The sequence below is a fragment of the Lynx rufus genome, unplaced genomic scaffold (assembly GCF_022079265.1).
Source record: "Lynx rufus isolate CCGP_SWC_20201006 ecotype Redwood Valley unplaced genomic scaffold, mLynRuf1.p SCAF_13, whole genome shotgun sequence".
Lineage (NCBI taxonomy): Eukaryota > Metazoa > Chordata > Mammalia > Carnivora > Felidae > Lynx > Lynx rufus.
In genome coordinates, this window is record NW_025814827.1 from 42122043 (window position 1) to 42143961 (window position 21919).

The 21919-nt window shown below is 39.0% G+C and overlaps 1 pseudogene; it reads left to right on the forward strand.

Annotated features, from left to right (window-relative positions):
* Positions 1–3317: 3317 nt before the first annotated feature.
* On the forward strand, positions 3318–4232 carry LOC124508147 (olfactory receptor 4K14-like; annotated as a pseudogene).
* The last annotated feature ends 17687 nt before the right edge of the window (positions 4233–21919 follow it).

The window sequence follows — 21919 nt, forward strand, 5'->3', positions numbered from 1 at the left end:
ACATGATGAGCAGTGAACCAATGTCTGAGATACCAGTTTTGAAGCAAAGAGAGCTTTATTTTCAGAAGGGCAGCCCAATGAAAAGGCAAGAGATTATTCTTAAAGCTGCCCTTCCCTGTTGAGCCTAGGGACAGCTTTTATACATGGGAGAAGGGTAACAGTTTTCTCGAAATCTTGACGGGGACAGGGAACTTGGGGAGAGAGGTGCTTGAAAGAATCTGGAAGTAAGCATGCTTCTGAACAACGAGGCACTATTTGGGACCTGGTATGATCAGATATGTTAAGACAAATGTTACTGACTGGTCCTTATTTGGTTTCTACAATCAGTGAATAAACAGAGAATAGGGATAAAAAAAGGCAAACTTAATGATTGAACATGCATGAGGTTAAGAGGTGCATAAACCATAATTAAGTAGGGAACAAAACAGAACATGGAGCTAAATTAATAGTGCAATTAATAAAATGATAGCTCTGTTTCAAAACAGGCCCTGGAACCAAGTGTCCAGCCTTGTTGTGTGTAGAATAATGTCCTCCTAAATTAATGTCCACCTGGAACTTCAGAATGTGACCTTACTTGTAAAGAGGGTATTTGCAGATGAAATTAAGATCAGGATCTTCATGAGATCAGACTGGATGAGGGTGGTCCCTAAATTCAGTGAGAGTGCCCATAAGAGACAGAAAAGGACATACAGATACACAGGGAAAAAGCCACATGAAGATGCAGGTAGACAGAAATCAGATTTATGCAGCCAAAACCAAGAAACATTTCTTGAAAAATGTGAAAGAATAAATTTATGTTGTTTTAAACCATAATGTTTGTGGTAATTGGCATGGTAGCCCTATGAAATTAATACAACAAACAACACTGTCATTTTGTATGAGAAAAAATTAAAGGTAAAATACAAATTTACACCATCAACTTAATATAAAAATAGAATGTTGGATGATGCAAAGTGGTGACAAGAACGTGGATTTAGAGGGCCTCTCGTGCAGTATAGTAAGAGGGTAAATCAAGGTGCAGAGAAATTTGGCATTATTTAGTGAAATTAAATATACACATTCACAGCTACTAAACCATTTCTCTCACCCACCCAGTGGTGCTTAGAGAGTCCCTGTGATGGACAGTGGTGGAAAGTGAAGCCTGTGTGGATGGACCTGACACTGAAGCTCAACACTCCTCCACTGCTCCATGCAACACAGGTCCCAGTGCCATTTCAGCCACCAGCCAGCCCCTGAAGAGATTTTTAAGATATCTCCTTGGGGATCCTGGGGGATACCCTTTTGGATAAGCCCTTCATGGGAAGTCTCATGGTTCTGCCTAGAGGAGGGCAATGGTGGCATGTGAAGGAGGTCCAGAATAGAGAGGAGCACCAAGGCTGGAGGCCTCCTCTGGCAACTGCTTCCACTTCCCCAGAGGAGGATGCCTCTCTGACCATCCACCCCAGTAGCTGCAGTGAGCCCTGCAAACTGTTATCTCCTCTGAGTGCTCAGTCTCCACTGGTCATCTTCTCAACCCCTCTGTGCTCTCAACTATGCTAGAAGTTGCCCCCAAGTAGTTACAACACTGATCATCGACCAGGTACTGGTCCCCAGGACCTCACCTGTGTCCCCAGTGCCTAAACTACCATCTGGCACACTGAAGATGAGACAAAGAGGTTGAACAATTTCCAAAGACCACACAGCAAATCAGTAGCAGAGGTGTTCTACAAATCTCACATTTAAAACCCTGTTCTTGGTGCCTTCAAACAAAGGGTAATGGGAAGGCTGTGGTGTTGGTCGAGGTAAAATCTGGGGGGCATTCCAACCCTGAGATACTATAAAAAAGGAATTCACCATTGCAATGGGAGTTCAGCATCCACTAAGGCAGTCAACTTGCAATTTCCCTTGGGCTTTAAAGTTCATTTTAATTATTAAAAAATTGGATTTACTCCCTGAATATGTGCCTTCAGAGAAAAGTTGGCACAGATATACAATGTAGTAGAGAAAAGATGTCCAATAGAAATTATCCCAAACTAAAATCTTAAAATTGTTTGAGATTACCCAAAACTAAAACACCAATAACAATGCCTAGAAAAATTTGTCACACAGTAGGAATTAAATGTTTTCTGAACAAATGATTTAATAAATAAAATATCTCATTATGTGACGAATGCAAATGCTACATTTATTCTTAGCAAAACCCCTAAACTAAATATTGGAACCATATAATGTTGAGAGAAAATTACTTAAATAATATTATTTGAGTGATGTGTTATCTCAATGAAAGCTCCTCTGTGTAAAAATCCTTCATTGTCTTAATTCCCCAACAATCTCACACTAATCTAATCTATACTTAATGTTAAATATTTCATACAAAGTACTACAAAGTAGTGGAGGAGATATTATTTGTCCTCAAGTAAGGTTTTGCCCAAAGTTGACCCCTGGGTTAGAATTGACAACCTCCTTTTTTATGTACCCATTGTCCCTGCTACATTCTACCATTATTCTTAATCAGATGCTGAATTTATCAGTCATTCATGTATATTGTGTAGCTTGTGAAAGCTACTCACAAAAAAAATTATTGTATAAGTTTTATGCTTTGATCCTTGTTGAAAAGTCTTGAAAAATATGTTTCATTGAAATCATTCTAAAATCCTGTCATAAGTAGTCAGTTTATACATGATAAATCCACAAATGAATTAGATCATTGGCTTTTTAATCCCAAACCCAAGGGTTAAAAGAGATGACAAGGACAGTAATGAAATGTGGGATCAGGGGAACTGTATGAACCTTAGGTTAATTGATTTATTTCCCTTTATACTGATTGTTTTAATAACTGAATTAAGTGAGAATGGGAAACTGTCAGTGTTACATAGATATGGTCTGAATGTGTGAGCTTGTGAATGAGCAAACGAATACAAAGGAGAAGATAGTCCAACTACTTCCAGAAGTCCTACTAAGAACGTGGATTGTCAAGATTTCAAAACAAGCATTGTGGGGATAGCTGCATAACTCCATAATTTGTTTCAAAGTCATTGTTTTATACTTGAAATGGGTGAATTTTGGTAGGTAGGTACACTTTTATGTTAACAAATTGGCTTAAAAAAAAAAAAAAAAGGAAGATTCCAAGTAGGCTTAACATGGGAGAAAAGCAAATTCTGCTGTTGGGCTTGGTTTTAATCTTCTCTGTATTCTATTTTATATTATGTCTTACAAATTAAAATTATATTCTGATAAAAGTTAGTTGATCACTTTCATGTGCCTGATAGTTGACAAGTCCTTTCATATCCATCTCTTTTCTTTATATAGATTCAGAACAAAATCTGAAACTTGAGATAATGGAACTGCAGAATTATTCCTTGGTGTCAGAATTTGTGTTGTATGGACTCTGCACTTCACAGCATCTCCAACATTTTTTCTTTATATTTTTCTCTGGGATCTATGTGGTCACTGTGCTGGGTAACCTCATTATTGTGGTCACTGTAATTTCTGACCCCCACTTGCACTCTTTCCCTATGTACTTCCTGCTGGGAAATCTATCCTTCTTGGACATATGGCTAGCCTCATTTGCCACCCCCAAGATGATCAGGGACTTTCTCAGTGATCGAAAGCTCAACTCCTTTGGAGGATGTATGGCTCAGATCTTCTTCTTGCACTTTATTGGTGGGGCTGAGATGGTACTTCTGGTTTCCATGGCCTATGACAGATATGTGGCTATATGCATTCCTTTGTATTACATGACTATGATGAGCTGGCAGACCTACATGGATCTGGTGTTCATTTCATGGATCGTTGGCTTTGTGCACTCCATCAGCCAAGTAGCCTTTACTGTGAGTTTACCTTACTGTGGCCCCAGTGAGGTGGACAGCTTCTTTTGTGACCTTCCTCTTGTGATCAAGCTTGCCTGCATGGACACTTATGTCTTGGGTATACTCATGATCTCAGACAGTGGGGTTGCTCTCTATGAGCTGTTTTGTGCTCCTCTTGGTCTCCTACACTGTTGTCATCATCACTGTCTAACAACATGCTGCTGGTGGGGTATCCAAAGCACTCTCTACTTGCTCTGCATGTATCATGGTAATCATGCTCTCTCTTCTTTGGGCCCTGCATTTTCATTTGTGTGTGGCCTTTCAGTTGGTTCTTTGTGGACAAGCTTCTGTTTGTGTTTTTACACCATTTTTACTGCACTCTTGAACCCCCTTATCTACACATTGAGAAATAAAGAGATGAAAACAGCTATGAAGAAGCTGTGAACCAACATGTGACTTCTCACTGAATTCCAGCTTTGCATAGAGCTACATGTTCTTACTCATTCAGGGAAAAGCATTTCTTTAATATGATTCCGCTCAAATATTTCAACTGATGGTTAATTGATAGAATTTGTATTGTATTATATTACAGAGAAATAGTTGTTGAATTCAACAAAATCTTATGTATAATTTTATTCTATATAATTGTATATTGCTAATAAGATTTTATATCACTTTCAAATATCACATATTTATAAGATTTATATAGTGCATTGATTATATAATTTTATTATATAACTTTATATTATAAACATAATATATAACTATAATGTAATTATATTATAACATTAGTATGATCATAATATAACTATATAATATAATATAAATCCATATACACATACATGTACATACACATTCAACCCCACACATCTGTTTTGTAAAACACTTGGCAATTTTCTTTCTCTCTTTGTTAAATCAGATTTCTCTTACTAGTTTACTTTGTCTAAAATATTTATATAAAAATGAATTTTATTTTCCTAATTGTAGTTCAATACAGCAAGAGCTTTCAGTTCAGAGGCATTCAAGACATGAGACATTCAGCATAAGGAAACTAACCCAAGAATAAAATGCTCTATGAATCATACATTCTTATGGTTTATTGATATGATTTGTATTATATTGCAGAGAAATGGTTGTTGATTTCAACAAAAATCATATATATCATTATAGTCTATGTAATTTCATATTTAAATAAAATTTTATATTCTAATATAACTTTATAATATTACTACCTTACAATGTAGGATTTATATATTAATTATTATAATTTCATTACATAATTAATTTTATATTATATATAACTTATAACTGCACTATAATATAATATTAGCATAAACATGTAATATAACAATAACGAACTCTATTTATACACACATACACATAAATACACATTCAACCCCACAAATGCGCTTTGGAATGCACTTAGTAATTTTCTTTTCTTTTTTTAAAACCATATTTCTCTTATAGTTCATTTTGTATAAAATATTTATATAAAGTGAATTTTAATTTCTCACTCATAGTCCAATAGGGGAAGAGCTATCAGTTCAGAGGCATTCAGGACATGAGACATTTAGCACAAGCAAGTTAGCCTGAGTATAAATAGCCCTATGAATCTTTCTCCTGTTTTTGAAAGCCTGAGCGGAGGAAAGAGCACTGTTTTAATATCCTGTTGATTTAAAAAGTATAATTCTTCTTGTGAATGTGTATTACGCTTAATCTTTTTATTGAAAAAGTGAATGTATGCCAGTGAAATTCGATAACAGAAGTTAATTTTCACATGGGAAAATCAGCATTTTGTGGCTCAGTATTTCATGGTGTAAATTAAGGTATTGTGTTACTATTTAATATGCATTGGATTAGAAAATTAATAACTTTTTACCCACAGATTTTAAATAAACACGACATCTACACTATATCTTACTGAGTTGATTCTGTCCTTTGGGGAGTCATTTATGTGTTTGAATGCCCCAGATTCGGATCTCATGCTGAGTTTTCAAATGTTTTTGAATCCTGAAAAGAGAATCATAAGCAAGAGGTAAATTTTATATTAACTAAATTAATGGTCAGAAAACAATTCTCTTGTATGTTGATTCTGAAACATCAAACCAAAGGAGAGAATTGGATAATGATAGAATTATTTGAGTAACAGGATGAATCTTCCATTAATTTTAGATAATGTTTTCAGTCAGAAGAAGCATGCTCCTGGGTATTTCTGTCTTTTCTCATGACTATAGTCTCACATATTTACATAAATGTTAAAGAGCAGACTAAAAACAACTGCCTTAGGAAAAATTTCTCAACAGACAGTGTCCTTGCTTGCTATTGCAAAAATACTGTGTTTTGATTTTACAGACTTTGGACATAGTCAAATTTTATGATCAATTACTCCATATATATGAACATTGTATGTATGAACATTTTAAAGAGCTTAAAAGTTCCAAAGAGATATATGCATTCCTGTGTTCACTGCAACGTTATTTACAATAGCCAAGATATGAAAGCCACCTAAGTGTCCAAGGATAGATGAATGGATAAAGTTGAAGAAGTGGTGTGTGTGTGTTTATATATAATGGAATATTTTTCAGCCTTTAAAAATAACAAAATGTTACATTAGAACAAAATGGATGGACCTAGAGGGTGTTATAATAAGTGAAATAATTCAGAGAAAGACAAACACCATATGATTTCACTTATATGTATGTAGAATCAAAAAACAAAATAAACAAATGAGAAACAGACTTAATAGATACAAAGTGGGGGATGGACAAAATAGGTGAAGGGAATTAAGAGATACAAACTTCCAGTTATAAATAAGTCTCAGGTGTGTGATGTACAGCATAGGGATTATAGTCAGTAATATCACAATAACTTTGTATGTTGACAGCAACTAGACTTCCTGTGGGGATCCTTTCATAATGTATACAAATATTGAATCACAGTGATGTACACTTGAAACTAATAGGATATTGTATACCAATTAGATTTCAATTAAAATAAAGAGTGGATACAAAAATAGCTTTCAGGAAGATGACACCTTACTCCTCTCTTAAATTGTTGAAGAGAGCAAAAGAAGGCCTAAAATCTGAAGGATAAAGTTATATTTATAAACCTGCTAGAATACATTGAAATAAAAAAAGGAGGAAAAATATGTTGTGTCTTCTAGGTTAAATCTTTTTTTAAGTAAACAGCATTTCTATGGGACTCTATTTCATTTTTTCCTCTTAATGGCTTTATTGCAAAATTTTGCAGGGACACTTGAGTTTCCCTTTGAAGAAATGGGACAAAAAGTGTTGGTTGCCCTGACTCCTCTCCCCGCCCTCCAGCCAAATAAGTTTCAGCTGTTCGGGCATTTCTGTTGCCTCTAAAATCAAAAGAAACAGCAGCAAGCAAGAGTTATCCCGCGGAGTAGGACCCAGAAACCTGTGAGGCGGGGCATTCCCAGGTGTGCTGAGAATGCGAGGGCTCCAGGCCTTGGTGGAGCCTCAGGTGGGCGGCGCGCAGGCGCAGTGGGGAGGTGGGCCAGGGCTCCGGGCGCCGCCAGGAGGGCTGCAGACAGTGTGGTCAGGACGTGGTGCCCCCTGGTTTGCCTTCTTTCGGACCTCTGTGCTTGCACGTCTATGGCACCACCTGGCTGGGCGGCCGGTGATGTCCAGGGGGTCTCCGGGCAGGATTGGCCGCTGGTCGAACACACACTGGGGGGAAGCCTGGCTGCCTCCGTGAGACCTCAGGTGGGCGTGGACGCCTTGAGGGCAGATGGGCCTTCCTGACAACGTGGGGGCGCTGGCCAGCGGGGACTCCTCCGAGGCATGGCCTGCTTCCTGTTGAGGATCCTTAGATGTCAGCAGCCACTTTTTGGGGACCCTGGATCTCGGCCAGGTAGGTGGACCGTCAGCACGCAGGTGTAGAGGCGGTGCCGGGCCATGGAGAAGAAGCGGGTGGCGTCCACGGGCGGGTTCTTGCTGTGGAAGAGCGTGCCCCGTGTGTTCTCCTCATGCAGTGTCCCCTCTTTGTGTGATGTTCCTGCCAGGCACGTTCTTGATGGGTCCCACATAACGGCTCCCCGTAAGGATTGTTCTCTGGGTCGGCCTCTGGTACAGCCCTCCTTCCTCCTGGTCATGTAGTTGGGGCCTGTATTGTGATGATGATTTCACAGTATATACACACGGAATTATTACATTGTACACCTCAACTTTGACCCAACCTCAGGCAGCTTTCTGTCAGGGACATGGCAGTGATTTCTTAGTTGTGTGGGGCAGACAGCAGCTGTGGTCAGTCTGGTCCCAAAAATGAGGGGAAAATAAGTTGTTGGGGTTGTCCCAGTGAGGGGGTGATTAGTACTCTTTTACACGTAGTCCTGGTTAAAATGCCAAAATTGAGGGCTTTCCAGAGAGTTCATGAGAACGAGACGCAGAGAAGGGACTAGTCTTGGACTGTCTTCCACTTGAATTGAGACAGTGTTCTTTTGGGACAAGAATCACATCACAGACATTTCAGCTTCTGCGGTGCTTCTATAATGCCTGTAACGGGGGGGGGGGGAGGGAAAAGAACTTGAAAGCTGCCTTAGGATTAATTTCCTTGGTTTTTAATGGTGTAATACTGATTATTGACTTTGTAGACATTACAGATAGCTATTTTTTTTTACCATCAAGGTATATTTAATACTATTCACACATTTATTTATGCAATTAAATGTTTGTCAAGCATCTACTGTGTTTCAGATTCCATGAATGGAGCTAGGGGTGGATATAGAGTATTTAGGAACACACATTCCCAGTTTAGTGGAATTAAAGCAAGTTATATAGTCACAAAATATGCTGTCAGGTGAGAGCTATGATAGAGATAAACATGATGTCTGAGAGTATAGGAGAGGGAAACTTAATCCAGTCCTGATGATTAGCAAAGGCTTCCCTTATTACCTCAATTTTTCTCTGATTCCTGAGGACCCTGTATTTTGTCCTGTTACTATGCACACATACACACACACGCACAGCATGTTTAGCACAGAACCAGTCCTAGAGTAAATGCTGAAAGAGATGCTAGATCCCACAGGTGTTTATGACTTTTTAGAGGTATCCGTGGCTCTTGTGTCATCCCCAATCTCTGCTCAGCTCTCCTCCTTGCTTTGGTCAGATCCATGAAGATGGATATGGACCCTGCACCCTCGCTTTAGGCACAGAAATCCCTGGAGGTGAGGTGTCTGGACTGGGTAAGGATGGCTGCTTGCCATGTTAGTGAAACTTGAGTGAGTAAAGTCACCAGTTTTCCCCAAACTGTGGAGTTTTTCAGGGAACTTATCATTGTCAGTGCACAGAGACCCATACATTTATTTTTTACACATTTTTATTTAAATTCCACTTAGTTAATGTACAGTGTAATATTACTTTCAGGTGTTCAATATAGTGATTCAACACTTTCGTACAACACTGGGTGCTCATCACAAGTGCACTCCTTAATCCCCATCACCTATTTTACCCATAGCCCCACCCACCCTCCCTCTGGTAACAGTTCTCTCTAGTTAAGAGTCTGTTTCTTGGTGTCTCTCTCTCTTCCCTTCGTTTGTTTCTTAAATTATACCATAGATTTTAATAAAGGAACTTCTTCCAGTTTTGAGCAAGTCTTTATGAAACTCACTTTCCTATTTTGAAATAAGATATGTAAACCACAGAATACAGTATTTTTCAAAAGTAATGTGAAGAACTGCCTACATTGAAATCACCTGGGATGCTTTTAAAAATGCAAATAATCTGGATGCATCTTTGCTTTGCTGAATTAGAAATCTGGGAATGAATCCCAGAAACGTGCTTTTTACTATAAACTGCTTCAGGTAATTCTAATTCACAGTCATGACTGAGAATCACTAAATAAGTGTTGACATTATTCATCTATAAGAGTTTTGCAATAAAGGATGGTTAGAAGGATTTGCTTATGTGAGAAGTCTCTTGTTAATGGGCCATGATGTATTCTCAGAAATACATCACTAGGATATATTAATTCTAAAACTGTGACCTCATAAAATATGTTGTTTATGGACAAAAGAGTAGGTCACTGAGAAGTTGCTGTGAAGTTCAAGGCATCTTAAATATTTTTTCTTTACCTGCAGTCATTCAGAAATCAGATGCGTTCTCTTCTAATTTTCTGTGCAATATCAATGTTTTTCTTTAAAATAATTAAATAGCTTTTAAATCAAATTATTTTGTGTAATGAAGCTTTTAATATACGTAACTTATTTGTTTTAAAAATCACTTATTGTCAAGTTAGCTAACATACAGTGTATACAGTGTGCTCTTGGTTTTGGGGTAGATTCCCATGTTTCATCGCTTATACAACATCCAGTGCTTATCCCAATAAGTGCCCTCCTCAATGCCTGTCACCCATTTTCCCCTCCCTTCTTCCCTACCCCCAGTCAACCCTCAGTTTGTTCTTTTGTTCTTAACAAACCCTCAGTTCTTTATGTTCTTTATGTATCTTATGGTTTGCCTCCCTCTCTGTTTTAAACTATTTTTCCCCTTCCTTTATCCCATGGTCTTCTGTTAAGTTTTTCAAGTTCCCCATATGAGTGAAATTATATCTTTCTCTGACTGACTTATTTCACTTAGCATAATACCCCCCCCCCGGCACCCCGTTCCATCCACATTGTTGCAAATGTAGTTGTTGCCATGTTGTTGCCAACTGGTATTCCATCTTATATATAAACCACATCTTCTTTATACATTCATCAGTTGATGGACATTGGACATCTTTCCGTAATTTGGCTATGATTGAAAGTGCTGCTATTAACATTGGGTACAGGTGCCCCTGTGAATCAGCACTCTTGTATCCTTTAGATAAATTCATAGTAGCACTATTGCTGGGTCATACATAGGGTAGATCTATTTTTAATTTTGTGAGGAACCTCCACACTGTTTTCTAGAACAGCTGCACCAGTTTGCCTTCCCACCAATAGGGCAACGGGGTTCCTATTTCTCCACATCCTGGCCAACATCTGTTGTTTTCTGAGTTGTTCATTTTAGCCATTCTGACCAGTGTGAGGTGGTATCTCTGTGAGGTGGTATCTCAGTGTGGTTTTGATTTGTATTTCTCTGATGATGAATGATATTGAGCATCTTTTCATGTGTCTGTTTGCCATCTGGATGTCTTCTTTGGAAAGGTGTCTATTCATGTCTTCTGCCTGTTTCTCCCTAGATTATTTGTTTTTCGAGTGTTGAATTTGGTGAGTTCTTAATAGATTTTGGATACTAACCCTTTATCCGCTCTGTCATTTGCAAATATCTTCTCCCATTATGTCAGTTACCTTTTAGTTTTGTTGATTGTTTCTTTGCAGTGCAGAAGCTTTTATCTTGATGAGGTGCCAATAGTTCATTTTTGCTTTTGTTTCCCTTGCCTTTGGAGACTTGTCGAGCAAGAGGTTGCTGCAGCTGAGGTCAAAGAGGTTTTTACCTGTTTTCTCCTCTAGGGTTTTGATGGTTTCCTGTCTCATATTTAGGTCTTTCATGCATTTAAGTTTATTTTTGTGTATGATATACGAAAATGGTCCAGTTTCATTCTTCTGCATGTTGCTGTTAAATTCTCCCAGCACCATTTGCTGAAGTGGCTGTCTTTTTTTCCATTGGATACTCTTTTCCTGCTTTGTCAAAGATTATTTGGCCATACATTTGTGGGTCCAATTCTGGGTTCTCTATTCTATTCCATTGGTCTGTGTGTCTGTTTTTGTGCCAATTCCATGTCTGATGATTACAGCTTTGTAGTAGAGGCTAAAGTCAGATTTTTATGCCTCCTGCTTTGGTTGTCCTTTTCAACATTACTTTGGCTACTCGGGGTCTTTTGTGGTTCATACAAGTTTTAAGATCATCTGGTTTAGCTTTGAGAAGGATGCCAGTGCAATTTTGATTGGGATTGAATTGAATGTGTAGATTGCTCTGGGTAGTATTGACATTTTAACAATATTTGTTCTTCCATTCCATAAGCATGGATTGTTTTTCCATCTCTTTGTGTCTTCTTCAATTTCTTTTGTAAGTTTTCTATAGTTTTCAGCATACAGATCTTTTACATCTTTTGGTTAGGTTTATTCCTAGGTATTTTATGGTTCTTGATGCAATTATAAATGGGACAGATTCTTTGATTTCTCTCTCTGTTGCTTCATTACTGGTGTGTAGAAATGCAGCCGATTTCTGTATAGTGATTTTGTGTCCTGTGACTTTGCTGAATTCATGTATCAGTTCTAGCAGTCTTTCAGGTTTTCCATGTAGACTATCATGATGTCTGCCAAAAGTGAAAGTTTGACTACTTCGTTGTCATCTTGGATGCCTTTTATTTCATTTTGTTGTCTGATTGCTGAGTCCAGGACTTCCAACACTGTGTTAAACAACAGTAGTTCGTGTTCCTGATTTGAGTGGGGCTCTCAGTTTTGCCCTACTGAGGATGATATTAGCTGTGGGCTTTTCATATATGGCTTTTATGGTTTTAAGGTATGTTCCTTCTATCCCAACTTTCTTGAGGGTTTTTATTAAGACAGGATGCTGTATTTTGTAAAATGCCCTTTCTGCATCTGTTGAGAGGATCACATGGTTCTTATCCTTTTTCTATTAATGCAATGTGTCACATTGATTTGTGAATACAGAACAGGCCCTGCAGCCCAAGAATAAATCCCACTTGATCATGGTGAATAATTCTTTTCATTTACTGTTGAATTCAATTCAGTAGTATCTTGTTGAGAATTTTTGCATCCATGTTCATCAGGGATATTGGCCTGTAATTCTCCTTTTTTGTGGTGTCTCTGTCTGGTTTGGGAATAAAGGTAATGCTGGCTTCATAGAATGAGTTTGAAAGTTTTCCTTCTCTTTCTGTTGTTTGTAACAGTTTGGGAAGAATAGTTATGAACTCTGCTTTAAATGTCTGTAGAATTCCCCTAGGAAGCCATCTGGCCCAGGACTCTTATTTTTTGGGAGATTTTTCATAACTGATTCAATTTCTTCACTGGTTATAGGTCTATTCAGATTTTCTGTTTCTTCCCATTTGAGTTTTGGTAGTATGTGGGTGTCTAGGAATTTGTCCATTTCCTCCAGGTTGTCCAGTTCGTTGGCATATGATTGTTCATAGTTGTCTCTAATAATTGTTTGTATTTCTGTGGTGTTGGTTTGATCTGTCCGTTTTCATTTATGGTTTTATCTATTTGGGTCTTCTGTTTTATTTTTGAGAAGTCTGGCTAGGGGCCTATCAATTTTGCTTATTTTTTTTGAAAAGCCAGCTCTTAGATTCATTTATCTATTCTACTGTTTTTGTTTTTGTTTTGTTTTGTTTAGATTCTATATTATTTATTTCTGCTCTAATATTGATTATTTCTTCTTCTAGCCTTGGGGTTTCTTTGCTGTTCTGCTTCTAGTTCCTTTAGGTGGGCTGTTAGATTTTGTATTTGGGACTTTTCTTGTTTCTTGAGATAGGCCTGGATTGCAGTGTGTTTTCCTCTTAGGACTGCCTTTGCTGCATCACAAATGGTTTGCACTGTCATGTTTCCATTTTAATTTGCTTCTATGTATTTTTTAATTTCGTCTTTAATTGCCTGGTTGACCCATTCATTCTTTAGTAGGATGTTCTTTAACCTCCATGCATTTGGAGGCCTTCCAAATTTTTTCTTATGGTTGATTTCAAGTTTCATAGCATTGTGATCCGAAAATATGCATGGTACGATCTCACTTCTTTTATATTTATTGAGGGCTGTTTTTTGACCAGTATGTGATATATCTTGTAGAATGTTTCATGTGCACTTGAGAAGAATGTGTATTCTCTTGCTTTTGAAAGGGAAGTGCTGAATATATCTGTCAAGTCCATCTGGTCCACTGTATCATTCAAGGCCATTGTTTCTTTATTGATTTTTCTGCCTAGATGATCTGTCCATTGTTGTAAGTGGAGTGTTAAAGTCACCTGCAATTACCATATTCTTATCAATAAGATTGCTTATGTTTGGATGAATTGATTTATATATTTGGGTGCTCTCAAATTGGGGACATAAACACTTATAATTGTTAGCTCTTTTGATGGATAGACCCTGTAATTATGTTATGATGCCACTCTTCATCTGTTACAGACTTTAGTTTAAAATCTAGTTTGTCTATATATGTACGGCTACTCCAGCTTTCTTTTGACTTCCGTAGCATGATAGATGATTCTTCATCCCTTCACTTTCAATCGGAAGGTGTCCTCAGGTCTAAAATGGGTCTTTTGTAGACAGTACATAGATGGATCTTATTTTTTAATCCATTTAATCCTTTAACCCTGGAACAAAATTTTTAAAAATGGGGTTGGTGGTGAAAGAAGCCTTACCCCATATGAAGAGAAATGACAGCGGTGGGGAAAAGAATAAAGAAAAGAAAATTGACCAGCCAGAGAAACTATACAGCTTAATCCAGAGAGGGAAAATAAAGAATGAAATACAGAAGAGGTGTAAAAAGAATAGATTAAATATGTCTTCTTAAGCAAACTAACAACCAGAATAACCAGACTAGAGAAGGGAAGAAATAAGAGGAAGAAAAGGAAAAGAAAAAAAATAAAGGAAGAAAATACATACACACACACACATAATGAGAATTGACCAAGAATTAAAACAGAAAATGCAAAACTTCTGGGTGCCTTGGAACTGGTGGCTGTGCTGATTTGGAGGAGGGACCGTCTGGTTTGGTCAATTGCAATCTTGCTCTGGTAGATACAGAGTTACCAGGTACTGAGTGGTGTGGTTTGGTGTAGGTCGGTCCTGCCTGCACTGTCAGCCCCTTGTGGGTTTCCTGAAGCCCCACCTTGTTGGTGATGGGGAGAAAAATGGGGGCACCGAGTCTCTCCTCCCCGGACCAGGTGTCCCAAGCCACTCTGTTCAGGCCATCTTCACATTGTTGTGTGGGCAAGAGTGGGCCAATTTTTTCCACCCCACTGTCTCCTGTGCCTCCCAGGCACTGGGCTGTGATTCGAATCCCCATGTCTTGAAGGATCCCACTCCATGCACACCAGCTTCAGGGTAGTGCCATTCTGCCCAGCCAGCCAACAAAGGGCTTCGGGCTCCTCACAGTACCATGAGGGCACGAGCAGGGCGGTTTGTCCAGCTCCACAGTCTCCTGCACCTCCCAGGTACTCAGATGGGATTCAAACCCCAACATCTTCTAATGTGAGTAATTTCTAAATTCTCACATGGGGGCCCCCAAAGTTGAGGATTTCCATTTGAGGGCACCTGGGTGGCTCAGTCAGTTAAGCATCCAACTCTTGGTTTTAGCTCAGGTCATGATCTCACAGTTCATGAGTTAAAGCCCCACATTGGGATCTGTGCTGTCAGTGCAGAGCCTGCACTGAGAGATTCTCTTTCTCTCCCTCTCTCCCTCTCTCCACCCCTCCCTGTCTCTCTGTCTTTAAAAAATAAAAATAAAAATAAAAAACGATTTCCATTTGAAGTAAAATTCCATTCCTATACATGGGGAACAATTTTTTTCATTCCTAACTCTTCCTCCTTGATCTTAGATGCAGTTTGAAGAAAAGATTCAGTAGACTTTCATAAAAATGTATGTCCAAACATTGGGTTTCCTGGTATTGCCTCCTTCCTCCACTAGGAGGGCCCTGAGGATCTTGCCCAAGGAAGTGACACTTTTGCAATTCTATGGTTCTGTTTAACAAACACTCCTCTCCAGTTTTTCTGATAAAGGAACTCTTCGACTTTCAATGCTCTTGTGTCCTGCTCTGGGGCTCCTAGGAAAGCTATACTTTAACATTTACCAAGATACGAATGGCTTAGCCAGACTTCAAAACATGGGCTCAGTTTCTGCCCCAGCATATATTTTACATCTGCTTCTTTAGCAAGTAACATAGAAGAAACATTTCAAACTAAAGGTAAGAGTAAAAACCTCCCTAAGTTCCATTCCCATACCTCTAAAGCCTGCAGCCTTGCACATACTACAAGCATAACATGAAGTTTATAATTTTCTGCAGTGTCTTTCCTCATGATGATTTGTAACTATTGATGTAACAAAAAAATATATATAACCCTGCATTAAACATTCCTTCTCCTGAGCACTCTCTTATTTGTAAAGATTGTGTATTCTAGGCAGCTGTCCTAACTTGGGCTCCAATAAAACTCTCTTCCTCTTTTTTAGAGATTCTGAAAGGTTTGTTGATTTTGTGTTGACATATCTAGAACCAGACTTTCTCTCTACGAGAAAAGTGCTTGTGTTATATAATTTTGATACTACATCTGTTTTCAATGAACCATTTAATCTGAAGTTTTCAGGCTGTCTTTATTAAATTCAGTCCATTTTTATTTCCATTTAGATTCTTCAAATGCAGGTAATTTGAAAATTAATTTAAAGACCATAACAATTCTCTCTGTATGCAACTCTCTCCTTTGATACTCAGTCATGTGAAGGCTAGCTTCCTTGGGCTCACCAATATCTCAGCTTTATCTCAACTCAGGGAGTTCATCAGACTCTATCTGGGTTTCTCTTCTCTGTGATGCCGCCTGCAAACTCTCACAGCAAAGAACTGGGCAATTGCAGGATTCACTTAATTTGTTTCCTGTCCCTTAGGGACTGTCCTGTCCTTCACTGCCTGGTGTCCACGATTCTGAGAACTGTTATTTCATGTTTCTAAGTTGTTTCAGAAGGGAGAGCAAATCCAGTCCCTGCTACTCCATCTTAGAAGCGGAAGACATGGTCTGTGTGACTGACATAAAATTTTTCCTGAAAATAAGCCTTGATATGAGTGAGATAAATGGAGTATAAGATTATAGCATTGCCATTGGAGGTACTGGGTGAAAAGTAGAGGCTCAACATGAAAAGGTTTAAAGAAGAAGAAAACCCAAAGGTTACACTGTCAAATGCACAATTTTGCTCAATTAGAAATTGAAAACAGTGACTCTAAATAGTGGAGAGTAGCTCTATTGCCAAACTCTGAGATATATCAACAGAATGATAATTTCTTTACATTCTGTCAAATGATTTTTTTCTGCATGTATTAAAATAATAATATATTTTTTCTTGACTCTGTTAACTTAGTATTACACTGAGAAGTTTTGTAAAATTGGACCATCTTTGATAAATCCTCCCAGGATAAAACCCACTTGGTTAAATAACACTTAAATAAAATATTGGTTTGAGTTTGTAAAAGTATTCATTTTTTTGTATTTGTTTTAATAATTAGTAAGGTTTTTTTATAATTTTATTTTGCTGTTCTTTTCTTCCTTTGGCATCAAATTTATACTAGCCTTATAAGTTTGACAACTTATTTTTTCTGGAACACTTATGTAGGGGAAGACATCTATTTCCCAAAAAATTTAGCAAAATCAATTATAAAGCTTTTACTGCCTGGTATGTTGGAAGAAGAATTAAACAGGGAAAGCATTGATAACAAAACTCAATTTCTTTTTGGCTTTATTTTTATTTTGATCCCGTCAGAAGTATATTTTATTGCTATTTAAATAACACTTTATTTGGGATTCTGGGAAGATGGCGGTGTAGGAGGACACTGAGCTCACCGCGTCCTGCGGATCACTTAGATTCCACCCACACCTGCCTAAACCCAGAAAATCACCACAAGACTAGCAGAACGGATTCTCCGGAGCCAAGCATAGAAGAGAGGTCCACGGAAGAGGGTAGGAAGGACAGAGAGGCTGTGCGCGCGCTACACGGACTGGCAGGAGGGTGGGGGGGGTGGGGGGGGAGGGGGGGGGAGGGGGAGAGGGGCAGCCCACCGGCAAAGTAGAGCCCCTGAGTCCGGCTTGCAAAAGTGAAGGTGCCCCACGGAGTGGGTTCAGACAGCAAGCAGGACTTAACGTCTGGAAGGTTATAAGCTAACAGCTCTGCTCAGAGAGTGGGAGGGCTGGAGAAAAATGGGAGGGAGACTTGTTGAGTCCTGGACAACAGAGCGCAGCTTGTTGGGGAACAAAGGCACTCGCCAGTACCATCTCCTTCACCCATTCCCCCAGCCAAAATCCCAAAGGGAACCAGTTCCTGCCAGGGAACTTGCTTGCACCATGCAAACACCTAACGCTCTGCTTCTGCGGATCCATTCCTCTAGCAGGTCTGACTCCCTCCTGGTGCTGCAGGGCCGCTCCCGAAGCCGATCACCAAAGGAAAAGCGAGCTGTGCCTGGCCCTCCCGCCCCAGTGCACCTTGCCGATCCACCCAGGCTAATACACTAGATCCCCAGCACCACAATCCTGGCAGTGTGCAAGTAGCTCAGATGGGCCACGCCACGCCACCCCACAGTGAATCCCGCCGCTAGGAGAGGGGAAGAGAAGGCACACACCAGTCTGACTGTGGCCCCAGCGTGGGTTGGGGGCAGACATCAGGTCTGACTGCGGCCCCGCCCACCAACTCGAGTTATTCAAGACAGCACAGGGGAAGTGCCCCATAGTCCCGCACGACTCCAGGGACTATCCAAAATGACGAAACGAAAGAATTCCCCTCAAAAAAACCTCCAGGAAATAACGACAGCTAACGAACTGATCAAAAAGGATTTCAACAATACAACAGAAAGTGAATTTAGAATAATAGTCATAAAATTAATTGGTGGGCTTGAAAACAGTATAGAGGACAGCAGAGAATCTCTTGCTACAGAGATCAAGGGACTAAGGAACAGCCAGGAGGAGCTAAAAAAAATGCTCTTAATGAGCTGCAAAATAAAATGGAGACGACCACAGCTCAGATTGAAGAGGCAGAGGAGAGAATAGGTGAACTAGAAGATAAAATTATGGAAAAAGAAGCTGAAAAAAAGAGAAAAAAATCCAGGAATATGAGGGGAAAATTAGAGAACTAAGTGATGCACTAAAGAGAAATAATATACACATAATTGGTATTTGAGAGGAGGAAGAGAGAGGGAAAAGTGCTGAAGGTGTCCTTGAAGAAATAATAGCTAAGAACTTCCCGGATCTGGGGACGGAAAAAGGCATTGAAATATAAGAGGCACAGAGAACTCCCTTCAGTTGTAACCTGAATCAATCTTCTGCATGACATATTATAGTGAAACTAGCAAAATAAAAGGATAAAGAGAAAATTCTGAAAGCAGCTAGGGATAAACAGGCTCTAACATATAAAGGGAGACCTATAGGACTCGTGACTGATCTCTCTACTGAAATTTGGCAGGGCAGAAAAGAATAGCAGGATCTTCAATGTGATGAACAGAAAAAATATGCAGCCGAGAATCCTTTATCTAGCAAGTCTGTCATTTAGAATAGAAGGAGAGATAAAGGTCTTCCCAAACAAAAACTGAAGGAATTCGTCACCACTAAACCAGCCCTACAAGAGATCCGAAGGGGGATCCTGTGAGACAAAGTACCAGAGATATCGCTACAAGCATGAAACCTACAGACATCACAATGACTCTAAACCCATATCTTTCTATAATAACACTGAATGTAAATGGACTAAATGCACCAACCAAAAGACATAGGGTATCAGAATGGATAAAAAAACAAGACTCATCTATTTTCTGTCTACCAGAGGCTTATTTTAGACCTGAGGACACCTTCAGATTGAAAGTGAGGGTACGGAGAACTATTTATCATCCTACTGGAAGTCAAAAGAAAGCTGGAGTAGCCATACTTATATCAGACTAGAAACTAGACTTTAAATTAAAGGCTGTAACAAGAGATGAAGAAGGGCATTATATAATAATTACAGGGTCTATCCATCAAGAAGAACTAACAATTATAAATGTCTATGTGCTGAATACGGGAGCCCCCGAATATATAAAACAATTACTCATAAACAGAAGCAACCTTATTGATAAGAATGTGGTCATTGCAGGGGACTTTAACACCCCACTCACAACAATGGATAGATCATCTAGACACATGGTCAATAAAGAAACAAGGGCCCTGAATGACACATTGGATCAGATGGACTTGACAGATATATTTAGAACTCTGCATCCCAAAGCAACAGAATATACTTTCTTCTCGAGTGCACATGGAACATTCTCCAAGATAGATCACATACTGGGTCATAAAACAGCTCTTCATAAGTATACAAGAATTGATATCATACCATGCACACTTTCAGACCACAATGCTATGAAGCTTGAAATCAACCACAGGAAAGAGTCTGGAAAACCTCAAAAAGCATGGAGGTTAAAGAACACCTTATAAAGGAATGAATGGGTCAACCAGGCAATTAGAGAAGAAATTTAAAAATATATGGAAACAAATGAAAATGAAAATACAATAATCCAAAAGCTTTGGATGCAGCAAAGGCAGCCCTGAGAGGAAAATACATTGCAATCCAGGCCTATCTCCAGAAACAAGAAAAATCCCAAATACACAACATAACAACACACCTAAAGGAAATAGAAGCAGAGCAGCAAAGACACCCCAAAAAAAGCAGAAGAAGAGAAACAATAAAGATCAGAGCAGAAATAAACAATATAGAATCTAAAACAACAGTAGAGCAGATCAACGAAACCAAGAGTTGTTTTTTGAAAAAATAAACAAATTTGATAAACCTCTACCCAGGCTTCTCAAAAAGAAAAGGGAGAGGACCCAAATACATAAAATCATGAATGAAAATGTAATTCTTACAACGAATCCGTCAGAAATACAAGCAATTATCAGGGAATCTATAAAGAGCTCACCAAACTCCACACCCGAAAAACAAATAATCCAGTGAAGAAATGGGCAGAAAACATGAATAGACACTTCTCTAAAGAAGACATCCAGATGGCCAACAGGCACATGAAAAGATGTTCAGCGTCGCTCCTTATCAGGGAAATACAAATCAAAACCACACTCAGGTATCACCTCACGCCAGTCAGAGTGGCCAAAATGAACAAATCAGGAGACTATAGATGCTGGCGAGGATGTGGAGAAACGGGAACCCTCTTGCACTGTTGGTGGGAATGCAAACTGGTGCAGCCGCTCTGGAAAACAGTGTGGAAGTTGCTCAAAAAGTTAAAAATAGACCTACCCTATGACCCAGCAGTAGCACTTCTAGGAATTTACCCAAGGGATACAGGAATACTGATGGATGGGGGCACTTGTACCCCAATGTTTATAGCAGCACTCTCAACAATAGCCAAATTGTGGAAAAAGCCTAAATGTCCATCAACTGATTAATGGATAAAGAAATTGTGGTTTATAGACACAGTGGAGTACTACGTGGCAATGAGAAAGAATGAAATATGGCCCTTTGTAGCAACGTGGATGGAACTGGAGAGTGTGATGCTAAGTGAAATAAGCCATACAGAGAAAGACAGATACCATATGGTTTCACTCTTATGTGGATTCTGAGACACTTAACAGAAACCCATGAGGGAGGGAAAGGAAAAAAAAAAAAAAAGAGGTTAGAGTGGGAGAGAGAGCCAAAGCATAAGAGACTCTTAAAAACTGAGAACAGGGGCACCTGGTTAGTTCAGTCGGTTGGGCATCCAGCTCAGGTCATGATTTCACAGCTTTTGAGTTCAAACCCCGCGTTGGGCTCTGTGCCAACAACTCAGAGCCTGGAGCCTGCTTCAGATTCTGTGTCTCCCTCTCTCTCTCTGCCCCTCCCCTGCTCATGGTTCGTCTCTCTCTGTCTCAAATATAAATAAAAACATCAAAAAAATTTAAAAAATAAAAATAAAAAAAACTGAAAACAAACTGAGGGTTGATGGGGGGTGGGAGAGAGGGGAGGGTAGGTGATGGGCATTGAAGAGGACACATTTTGGGATGAGCACTGGGTGTTATATGGAGACTAATTTGACAATAAATTTCATTTAATAAAAAAAAAATAAATAAATAACACTTTATCTTTCTACCATTTATATGTAAGCAATTTTACTGAAGAATTACATACATGCAGAGGAGTACACAAATAATAATTTGATAACCCAAACTTTCAAAAAGTGAACACACTTCCGTAACCACCCACATGGAGAAACATTGCCAGTACACCCAAAATTCCTTCACTCCCCTCCCATTCTTTACCACCGAGGGCACAGTTACAACTTTTCATGCATACATTTTTTTTCTTGAACTTACAGAAATCAAATTATATCATATGTGTACTTATGCCACAAACATCTATAAATGACTGTTTTGTCTTTTTGTTTTCAAAATGTACGGCTTTTGGTTTTTTTTCCTTGTTCCTAGAGAGGATCTCTAGCAAAATGTTAGACAAAAGCTATCATAT